This window comes from Beta vulgaris, chromosome 3 (genome assembly GCF_026745355.1).
Source record: "Beta vulgaris subsp. vulgaris cultivar EL10 chromosome 3, EL10.2, whole genome shotgun sequence".
Classification (NCBI taxonomy): domain Eukaryota; kingdom Viridiplantae; phylum Streptophyta; class Magnoliopsida; order Caryophyllales; family Amaranthaceae; genus Beta; species Beta vulgaris.
Window position 1 is genome coordinate 36404234 of NC_079204.1, and position 10748 is coordinate 36414981.

The window sequence follows — 10748 nt, forward strand, 5'->3', positions numbered from 1 at the left end:
CGTCGCTCGCAGCGCGAGTTCGCACCACTCGAGACCACGCCCGCGCGACCCTCAAACACCGACTGAGAGGGAATCCGAGAGAGGAAGAAAGAAAATCTGAGGGAGAGAGGCTGAAAAATTCGAGAGACGGAGAGGAGGCAAAGGAAGTCGGCTGAGGAGAGAGAAGAAAGAAAATGTCGGCTGAGGAGAGGGAGAAAGAAGGGTTTAGGGTTTTCTGAAATTCCCCTCCTTTTCTTTTTATACTCCCTTCCAAAAGGTAGTAACCCTAGGTCGATTAGGTTACTCTTTTAAAATTCCGGAAATTCCTAACAATTTCATATTACTAATAATTTATTCCTATTAACTTGTAAATAAATTAAAATACCTTTTTATTAGTTCTTTTATATTTTCTTAATTAGTACGAAATTAGTATTAAAAATACGGAGTATTACAATAAATGTGTTAACTAAAATTTCCAGCAACATATAACATATTAAAACTCTTTTTGTTCAAACTTAAACATATTTAAAATAATAGGAATAATTTCATAAACTATAATAGTCTATTATGATTTTCCAACCTTAAAAACCCTAAAAGATCCATGCTTTGATAATTAAAAATCCAATTCAAACCTAATACGCAAATCTGAATTTTTATTTCTTCAATACGTAAATTATATAAACTTAGATTCATAAATAAATCATCAAATTAAAACTTTTAAACATTATCAAACTAAAACAAATCTTATAAACATAAACTTTAAATAAAACAAACCAAAGCAAAGGAGGAGCACTACAAGAAAAGACGAAATCCACGACTGCTTAAAGCCGACGTTGATATAGTAAAAACGGTCGCTGATTAATCATCGACAGCCATACAGTCGTTAAGTAGTCGTCGATGTACAGATGGTCGCGGATATTGGAATCAACGACCACTTGGCCCTCGGTGAAAATATTAATGACGGTTTCAAGAAAATCAGCGACCGTTTCAAGAAACCGACGTTAACTTCATGTCAACGACAGCTTAAAGCTGTCGTTAATACAACGACGGTTTAAAGCAGTACAACGACATTTTAAAGCAGTCGTTGATTTTACCGACGGCCTAAAGCGTCGTTGTATTATCCAGCAATCGTTGATATTCAACTCCATGGCAGCATACATTTCCTTATAGCGACTGCCTAATCGTCGTTCATTCAATGTGTAGCCGTCACTATTTTTAAAAATTACGTTAATTTAAAATTTATTGTTCGAAATTATAATTAAACATGTACCTGCACAACTGCACCTAAACATACTGCATTAAAGTTGTTCCTCCATCGCATTGTCAAATTTTCAATTACAAAAATATGCAATTTTGATATATACAATAATTTGCGTAGATACTTATATAATTACATGAAATAGATTAAACTTATGTACACAAAATAGATCCGATGTCGGGAAATAAAGTAGAAGTCGGGTTCTACAAAAATATATATCGGCAAATCTAGAAACTAATAAGCTAGGTGCCGATAAAATATAGACACTAAATGTCTATAGTTGGACAAACTACCTAGATTTAATATATGTACGCAAAATAGATCCCGGTGTCGGGAAATAAAGTAGTACTCGAGTTCCTTGCCTCCACCTCTTCCATCTGTGCAGCGACCTTTGCCTCCACATGCGCCTCAAGCTGATAAAACATGGACGGCTCATAATCAAAGTACAGATGAAACCTCTCACATTCTTTTTGTAGAATTAAACAACATAAATATAACCCACAAACTACAAGCAATAGATGAAGAAAACAAGTAACATTGAAATAAATTCCCAGAACAAAAATTGGAGTTTTAATCTTAGTCTAGAACAAAAACAAAAGCTAAATTTATAACCTACAAACTACTTGTATTTGTAGTGCTGCAAATATATTTGGTGGGTGAAAGTGAAGTCCATAAGAATTTTGAATTTTTGTTTGAATTTTCAAAACTGCTGTTGAACCTATATGGCCAGATCCCACTGGCCACTACTACTCCATGGCAGCATACATTTCCTTATAGCGACTGCCTAATCGTCGTTCATTCAATGTGTAGCCGTCGCTATTTTTAAAAATTACGTTAATTTAAAATTTATTGTTCGAAATTATAATTAAACATGTACCTGCACAACTGCACCTAAACATACTGCATTAAAGTTGTTCCTCCATCGCATTGTCAAATTTTCAATTATAAAAATATGCAATTTTGATATATACTATAATTTGCGTAGATACTTATATAATTACATGAAATAGATTAAACTTATGTACACAAAATAGATCCGATGTCGGGAAATAAAGTAGAAGTCGGGTTCTACAAAAAATATATCGGCAAATCTAGAAACTAATAAGCTAGGTGCCGATAAAATATAGACACTAAATGTCTATAGTTGGACAAACTACCTAGATTTAATATATGCACGCAAAATAGATCCCGGTGTCGGGAAATAAAGTAGTTGTCGAGTTCCTTGCCTCCACCTCTTCCATCTGTGCAGCGACCTTTGCCTCCACATGCGCCTCAAGCTGATAAAACATGGACGGCTCATAATCAAAGTACAGATGAAACCTCTCACATTCTTTTTGCAGAATTAAACAACATAAATATAACCCACAAACTACAAGCAATAAATGAAGAAAACAAGTAACATTGAAATAAATTCCCAGAACAAAAATTGGAGTTTTAATCTTAGTCTAGAACAAAATCAAAGGCTAAATTTATAACCCACAAACTACTTGTATTTGTAGTGCTGCAAATATATTTGGTGGGTGAAAGTGAAGTCCATAAGAATTTTGAATTTTTGTTTGAATTTTCAAAACTGCTGTTGAACCTATATGGCCAGATCCCACTGGCCACTACTACATCCCAGCCTTATACCTCAGACATGCCAAGTCAACAAACTCTTACAAGTTACACCCTTACAGCAACAGTTATCTGCATATTATTACATTCTATCAACATCAGCAGCCATTCGAAGATAGTATTGTCTAATGCAATATTCATACATTAATTCCTTTTCAAACCTGGTCCAATTCAGCAGCAAAACATTAACAACATTTTAGGAGATCCACTAAATTTTACAAAAAATAACACAAAACACAAAATTCCTTATAAAAAAGGTAAATGATTCCATGGCCAAGTCAACCAAAAATGGTGAAGGCATCATCAATCCATCAATAGAGAACTAAGAAATGCACTTCATTGCAAAAAAATTATTGTACAAATAGGGAAAGGTTGCCTGATCACAGAACACATAAAATAACTTATTACTTTACTGCTTCTTATGGCTAATTTGAATTTTGTGACAGAATAACTTAGTCCAGTTACTAGCCGTGAAGTCCACCCCCACTACTCCCACCCCTGCACTCCCCCCTTCACTGACCCCCTGCACCCCCACCCCCTGCACCCCCACCACTGCACTCCCACCTGCACTGACCCCCTGCAACCCCACCCCCTGCACTCTGCCCCTGCTGACCCACCCCCTGCACTCCCACACCTTGACCCCCACCCCTGCCCTGGAGGAAGATCATGGCAGTTAGACAGGTGACGAAAGGAATAACCATAAGCATCATAAGGAAATTAGCAGGACTATCAGAAAATAAGGCAGTGCAAACATCCATGTAACTAAAATTGTTGTGTTCATCCATGTTGTGTTATTCCCTCCCATACACAAAAATATACACATCTGCACATTTTTCAATTCCACAAAAAATAATAAACTCTCATTAACAACCAACACCTCAAGTCAACAACAACAACAACAACCACCACACCCACTAAAAATTGTTCATTCATATAAAATATATTTCAATCATACCAAAAATTGTCTACTTTCTAAATCAGATCTTTATACAAAGTTCATCATTACTACAAATTATGTGAAAATCTCAACATACATCCCCAAAACACAAAATTAGCCAACATTAGAAAAAAAAGTATTAAGAAAGAGAGAGAGAAAGAGGAGAAGATACGGCCCAATAAGGACGAGGAGAAACGGTTTTGCTGACAATAAGCCATTGGAGTGAGACTCGATTTTCACCTCAGATGTGAAATGTTGTCTCAGCAACAAAGAAATTACAGATTTTGATATTTGTGAATTGTTCTCTCATTAACAAACTAGGAAGAAAGTACCAATATCCCTAGCATAAACTAACAAGTAACAATATCAATCAGAAATTCAACAAAAAGAGAGGAAAATCAGCAATTATTCACACTTAGATAATTTATAATTCAAGCCAAATTAAACATAGATTACAAAATGTTGCATCAAAATATGCTAACAAAAAACCCTAGCACGAAGAAAATTGATAATTTATGAAAACAACGAAGTATTTAATATCAAATGAAGGTACTTGCTGAATTCATCTCGCAAAAAGTATAACGCAAATATAAACAAACATCGCAAGAAATTTTAAAAAATACAAAAAATTCTCAACTAATTTCGGAGCAAAAGTTAGCAAAATCGAAATTAAAGCTTCAATGAAAGTCAGCAAAACATATTTTGCTAGTAATTGCAGATAATACCTAAAATAGATCACACTGAAGAACAGGAAAAAGGAGGGAGTTGTGACTGCTTCAGCCTGCAATGTCGCTTTAATTCGACAGGGAAAACCCACTTTTTAGGGTTTGGTTTCATGAGTAACAAACAAAAAAAAGAACAGAAAATGAAGCAGTGCTAACCGGCGGCAAAGAGGCGGAGAGAAAATGAGGTCAGCCGTCAATCGCTTCTTGCCTTCTTCAATTTGCCGACTGAAAGAGGCAACTTCTCTCTTTTAAGTTGCGTTGAAATAAACTCGGCTGAAAAGGGCCACTTTATGTTACCCCCTTTTTCCTTCCATCACCGACCGTTTAAGACCGTCGCCTTAGGTAAACAAAATTTCAAAGGCACATTAATCAACTTAACGACGACTTGAAACTGTCGTTGTTTTTCAACGACTGTTAAACCGCCGTTGTATCCTTTACAAGCAGTCGGTGTTCACCGATGGCTTACCGCGGACGCTGTTTTAGTAAGAATGACGGTTTTGCTGATCGTTGCTGTTAAGCAGTCGTTGATTTAGCATTTTCTTGTAGTGGAGGAAGGCACGCAGCACTAAGGCGGCGACGGAACAGAGGCGGCGAGGAGTCGCGGCTAGTGAGGAGGAGGAGAACAAACAGTGAGAGAGAAGAAAGAATAAAAAAGTAGAGAGAAAAGGGAGGGAGGCCGAAATATTTGGGGAAAAAGAAGGAGAGAGAAAATAATTGTGTGGGAAAAATATGGGGTTTATTGGATTTATATATGTTTCTCTTGTGGGCTTAGGAAAAAGTGATTAGGCTCAAATAGAGTTTAATGATTGATGAAATTAGCGTTTGGGTCCCAATACCCAACTAGGAGTCCTTTTTCTAATCCAAATAGTGTTTGGGTTCCTCATACCCATTTAGAAATCCTTTTCTAAATCCAAGAAGTGTTTTAAGCATTTCAAATATTTTTGAAAGCATGCCTAAACAAAACATTCTAACTTCTTTAAATCATAAAATAATTTCTTTGATTTTCAAATAGTCAACCTTCAAAGAAATGAATCATTGAAATGTTAAATTATATTTAAACATAAATAACTGTACATTAAAATATATTTATAAAATTCATAAATTTACGAGGGATTACACTGAAAACAGAACATTACAATCAAGTTCGGTCTGTTGTTGAACATTTGAGAGTAAAATGGGCCAAGCCAAGTGTGCACTTACTCAATACTCAACATCCTAAGTTTAAAAAATGTATTTTTCCCGACACCCGCCTAACCAAAAAAGTCAGTATGTGACCCGACCCGTCTTCTCCAGGTCAGGTACTGGGCCCACTAATATTGTAAAATCTGGAACAAAAATATACCCTAAATGTTTTTAAGCGGGTCAACATGTCGGATCTTTTAAACACCCCTATTATCAGATACTAAAACGGATAGATAGATTCATGTATCTAGAATATGTTTACGTCTCACAACTATATGAAAGCAAAAGTTTCAAATCATTAAGGACGTTATTTAACTGTGTAAGAGCAGAATTTTAAGTGCACCGAGAGCATCAGTCAAGTATAGGTGCACCTAAGGTTATTGGTGACCACCTAACAATGCCATGTTAAAAAAGGTCAAAGTACCTACATAGATAATTTTAAGTAGATATGTAGGAACTTAGATGCGTAATGCGGAAAACCAAGTATCATATACTTGAACATCTATCCCAAGATCATGGCATAAACTAACATGAATCAAATAACATATAACATTATATACCTTTGATGCGTGAATCCTCAAATGTACTAACTTCCAAGTGAGATCTTGTGAGAACGTCAAGCGTCGTTCCTCTAGTATTGGTCCACGAACAACACTTGGATCACAACGTATGCTAGTACGGAAGAGAGAAAAGCACTCTCTTACTTTTGAGGTGAGGGCCGAAAATGAGTGTGAAAAGACTAAGGGAAAAATCAGATTTTTCACTCTAGAAGTTGTAAAGTAAGTACCCTTTGTAACCCCATATTTATATAAGGTGGTTACAAAAGAGGTGTTTCATGAGGTTTATTTTGCCTCATAATGTCATACATTATGAGCCTAATAAACTCATGAGTTACAACTCTTCCCACCATCATAAACCGCCGCAACCCATTTCACAAATGGATTTGGGTAAATATCCAAGTGTCATTACTTGTGTGACCTCATAGGACTCAATGATATAGTAGTTGGCCCATTCATATTAGTCCAACAAACCACAATTAGCTTCTAGAAAACGTTGTGATCTCTAATATTATTGAATATATTATCTCCATAATTATCCTAATATTATTTAGTTTATTACACTTGATCGAGGAAAAATCCTTCAATCTCCCACTTGTCTAAGAACAATGTGTAACCTTCAAACTCCTTAAGTCGCTTAATGTCTAACTTGATGATATGATAACATCATATGTTCATCATACCAATATTCAAGTCGTTCCTTGAAATCTGAGTTCGAACTGTGAAACAAATGATTAACTTCTTAATCCATTTGAGCACGGCCATGCATTTTCAGTTCTCACTCTTCAAGGGCCAAGACACCAATCCTAACTCTTAGGAGGACTTTATCAATCTTGTATGACCAAAGCTCCCACTCAATTCATAGCATTCCGATCGCTGCTTTTATAACCTCCTTTTACGGCACGCGTTTTGCAGCGTCAAAACATACTAATCCTTAAGTAAGAACAGTGTCATACTCATGTCAAAGGAATCCACTAAAATATTAATAAGAGTCTCATAAACCTTTTAGAGAACTCCCACTAGGTCTGCCCAGCGTGTATCAACTATACAAGCCTATGCAAATGACTAGACATCTCCATGTCCCTATAGCCCATGAAACTGCGCTATCAATCAACTTGCAATCTAGTCCATGAAACTGAATCATTTACGTTCAACTTAATGATTCGAACTAGGGACTAAGGTATATTATAACTCCTGTTCACTGATAGAGTTCCATTTGTCAAATCACGTATTTGACAATCTATCAAACGTTATAAAATACTTTGAACGTTTTATTTAATACTAAACCAAGATTAAATAAGAACAAAACTTTTATTGATAAACATAAACATAACATATCAAAGCGAGTAATTATAACTGTGAACTAATTAAAAGTAAATAGTACACAATTAAACCCACTCTCCTATATGCTTAAGCCCTATAGCCCTAGTATGACTCTCATGCTTGGGCTGTGGCAAAGGTTTAGTCAAAGGATCAGCGACATTGCTATCCGTATGAACCTTGCAAACTATTACATCCTTTCTCTCAACGATTTCTCGAATGAGATGAAACTTTCTAAGTACATGTTTACATCTTTGATGTGATCTTGGTTCCTTAGACTGAGCTATGGCACCATTGTTATCACAATATAAAACAATACCATCTCCAACACTAGGCACTACTCCTAGCTCCAGAATGAACTTCTTCATCCAAACGGCTTCCTTTGCTGCAGCAATATACTCAGCTTCTGTTGTAGAATCAGCGACAGTGCTTTGCTTTGAACTTTTCCAGCTCACTGCCCCTCCATTTAGACAAAAGATGAAACCAGATTGGGATCGGAAATCATCTTTGTCAGTTTGGAAACTTGCATCTGTGTAACCCTCAACAATTAACTTACTTTCACCTCCATACACTAAGAAATTATCCTTAGTCCTTCTCAAGTACTTTAGGATATTCTTAGCTGCACTCCAGTGTGCGTCACCTGGATTTGATTGGAATCTGCTACACATGCTCAAGGCATATGAAACATCTGGGCGAGTACAAATCATGGAGTACATAATGGACCCTATAGCTGACGCATAAGGAACATTACTCATTCGCTTAATCTCATCAGGCCCAGAAGGACACTGAGTCTTGCTAAGCGACACTCCATGTTGCATGGGTAGGAAGCCTCTCTTAGAGTTTTCCATGTTGAACTTAGTGACGATCTTATCTATATAAGTTCGTTGGCTAAGTCCGATCATCCTCTTAGACCTATCCCTATAGATCTTGATCCCCAAAATGTACTCAGCGTTTCCAAGGTCTTTCATAGAAAAACAACTTTTTAACCATTCCTTGACTGACTCAAGCATGGGAATGTGTTTCCTATGAGAAGTATGTCATCTACATACAAGACCAAGAAGACTATGTTACTCCCACTTTCCTTCTTGTAAACACAAGATTCTTCTCCGTTTTTGAGGAAACCAAACTGTTTGATTGTCTCATCAAAACGAAGATTCCAACTCCGAATGCTTGCTTCAATCCATAAATGGATTTTTGAAGCTTACATACGCTCCTAGGATTTTCTGGATCCACAAAACCCTCCGGCTGTGTCATATACACATCCTCTTTCAAGAACCCATTCAAGAAAGCGGTTTTGACATCCATTTGCCAAATCTCGTAATCATAAAAGGCGGCGATCGCTAGGAGTATCCGAACGGATTTAAGCATGGCTACCGGTGAAAAGGTTTCGTCATAGTCTATACCATGAACTTGCTTGAACCCTTTTGCAACCAACCTTGCTTTGTAAACCTGAATATTACCATCCTTGTCTGTTTTCACTTTGAAAACCCATTTGCAACCAATAGGTGTAATCCCATCGGGCAAATCTACCAAGTCCCATACTTGATTTTCAGACATGGATGCCATTTCGGACCTCATGGCTTCAAGCCATTTTTCGGAGTCTTCACTCATCAAAGCTTGCTTGTAAGTAGTAGGTTCCTCAAATTCTAAAATCATTATCTCAGAATTTTCGGTTAACAAGAAATCAACAAACCTCTTGGTTGGTATTCTTGTTCTACTAGACTTACGAGGGGCTGCAACAGGAGAAATTTTCTTCTCAACAATTTGAGAATTTTCGCACGAATTAGATTCGAGTGGGACAGTAGGAGGTTCGTGTACGGGATGCACGTCCTCCAACACTTGGTCAGTTATGGGAGAAGATTCCTCCAAAGGAGGAACTACTTCAAGCCCAACATCTGGCTCTTGTGTCGTTGTCTCTAACATAGGATGAACTATGTCCATTTGTTGCTCTTCTCGAACTTCTTCGAGAAATACATTACTCCCACTTGCCTTTTTGGAAATAAAATCTTTTTCCAAAAAGACACCACGACGAGCAACAAACACTTTGCCCTCAGTGCGATTGTAGAAGTAATAGCCCTTGGTTTCCTTGGGATAACCCACAAGAAACACTTATCTGATTTTGGGATGAGTTTTCTGAAAGTAAACGCTTTACATAAACCTCACATCCCCAAATACGTAGAAAAGACAAGCTTGGAACTTTTCCACTCCATATCTCATATGGTGTCTTATCTACTGCCTTTGATGGAGTTCTATTAAGTGTGAAAGTAGCAGTTTCGAGAGCATATCCCAGAAGGATATTGGAAGATCAGCAAAACTCATCATAGACCGAACCATATCAAGTAGAGTTCGTTCCTCCTTTCGGAAACACCATTCAACTGAGGTGTTCCAGGCGGAGTGAGTTGTGAAAGAATTCCACAACTCTTCAAGTGATCACTAAACTCTTGGCTCAAATATTCACCACCACGATCGGATCGCAGTGCTTTGATTGTTTTGCCAAGCTGGTTTTGGACTTCATTCTGGAATTCTTTGAACTTTTCAAATGATTCCGACTTATGCTTCATTAAATAGACATATCCATATCTACTTAAATCGTCCGTAAAAGTAATGAAGTACCCAAACCCTCCCCTAGCTTTTGTGCTCATTGGTCCACACATCAGTATGTATTAGGCCCAATAGATCACTGGCCCTTTCACCCTTTCCAGTAAAAGGTGACTTTGTCTTTTACCCATTAAACATGATTCACACACATCAAATGGCTCAAAGTCAAAGATGTTAAAGTCCATCTTTATGTAACTTCTGAATGCGTTTCGCTTTATGTGTCCTAAACGACAATGCCATAAGTAAGTAGGATTAGTATCGCTTGATCTATGTTTTTTGCTGTCTATGTTAAGGACATCTTTGTCTAAGTCTAGGAATATAGACCATTAGACCTTTAGCAGTGGCATAAAACATTGAATTCAAATAAACGGAGAAACAACCTTTCTCAATTGTAAATGAAAACCCTTCATTATCCAAAACAGGAATAGAAATAATGTTTTTGGTAATAGCAGGAACATAATAACAATTATTAAGCTCTAATATTAATCCAGAAGGCAAAGGTAGACTATAAGTCCCAACTGCAAGGCCAACTCTTGCACCATTTCCAACTCGCAGTTCCACCTCTCCTTTAGCCAAGG

General features: G+C 37.0%; 1 long non-coding RNA gene across 2 annotated transcripts; it reads right to left on the minus strand.

The window, feature by feature from the left end:
- Positions 1–1340: 1340 nt before the first annotated feature.
- On the minus strand, positions 1341–5234 carry LOC104883821 (uncharacterized). Of its 2 annotated transcripts, XR_008968815.1 has the most exons (4): positions 4670–5234; positions 4514–4580; positions 2395–2514; positions 1341–1650 (listed from the first exon to the last, which is right to left on the minus strand). It is a non-coding gene; the product is annotated as an uncharacterized LOC104883821 (long non-coding RNA). The 2 variants fall into 2 exon arrangements; XR_788623.3 differs by lacking the exon at positions 1341–1650 and having other exon boundaries at positions 2139–2514; positions 4670–5233.
- Between the last annotated feature and the right edge of the window lie 5514 nt (positions 5235–10748).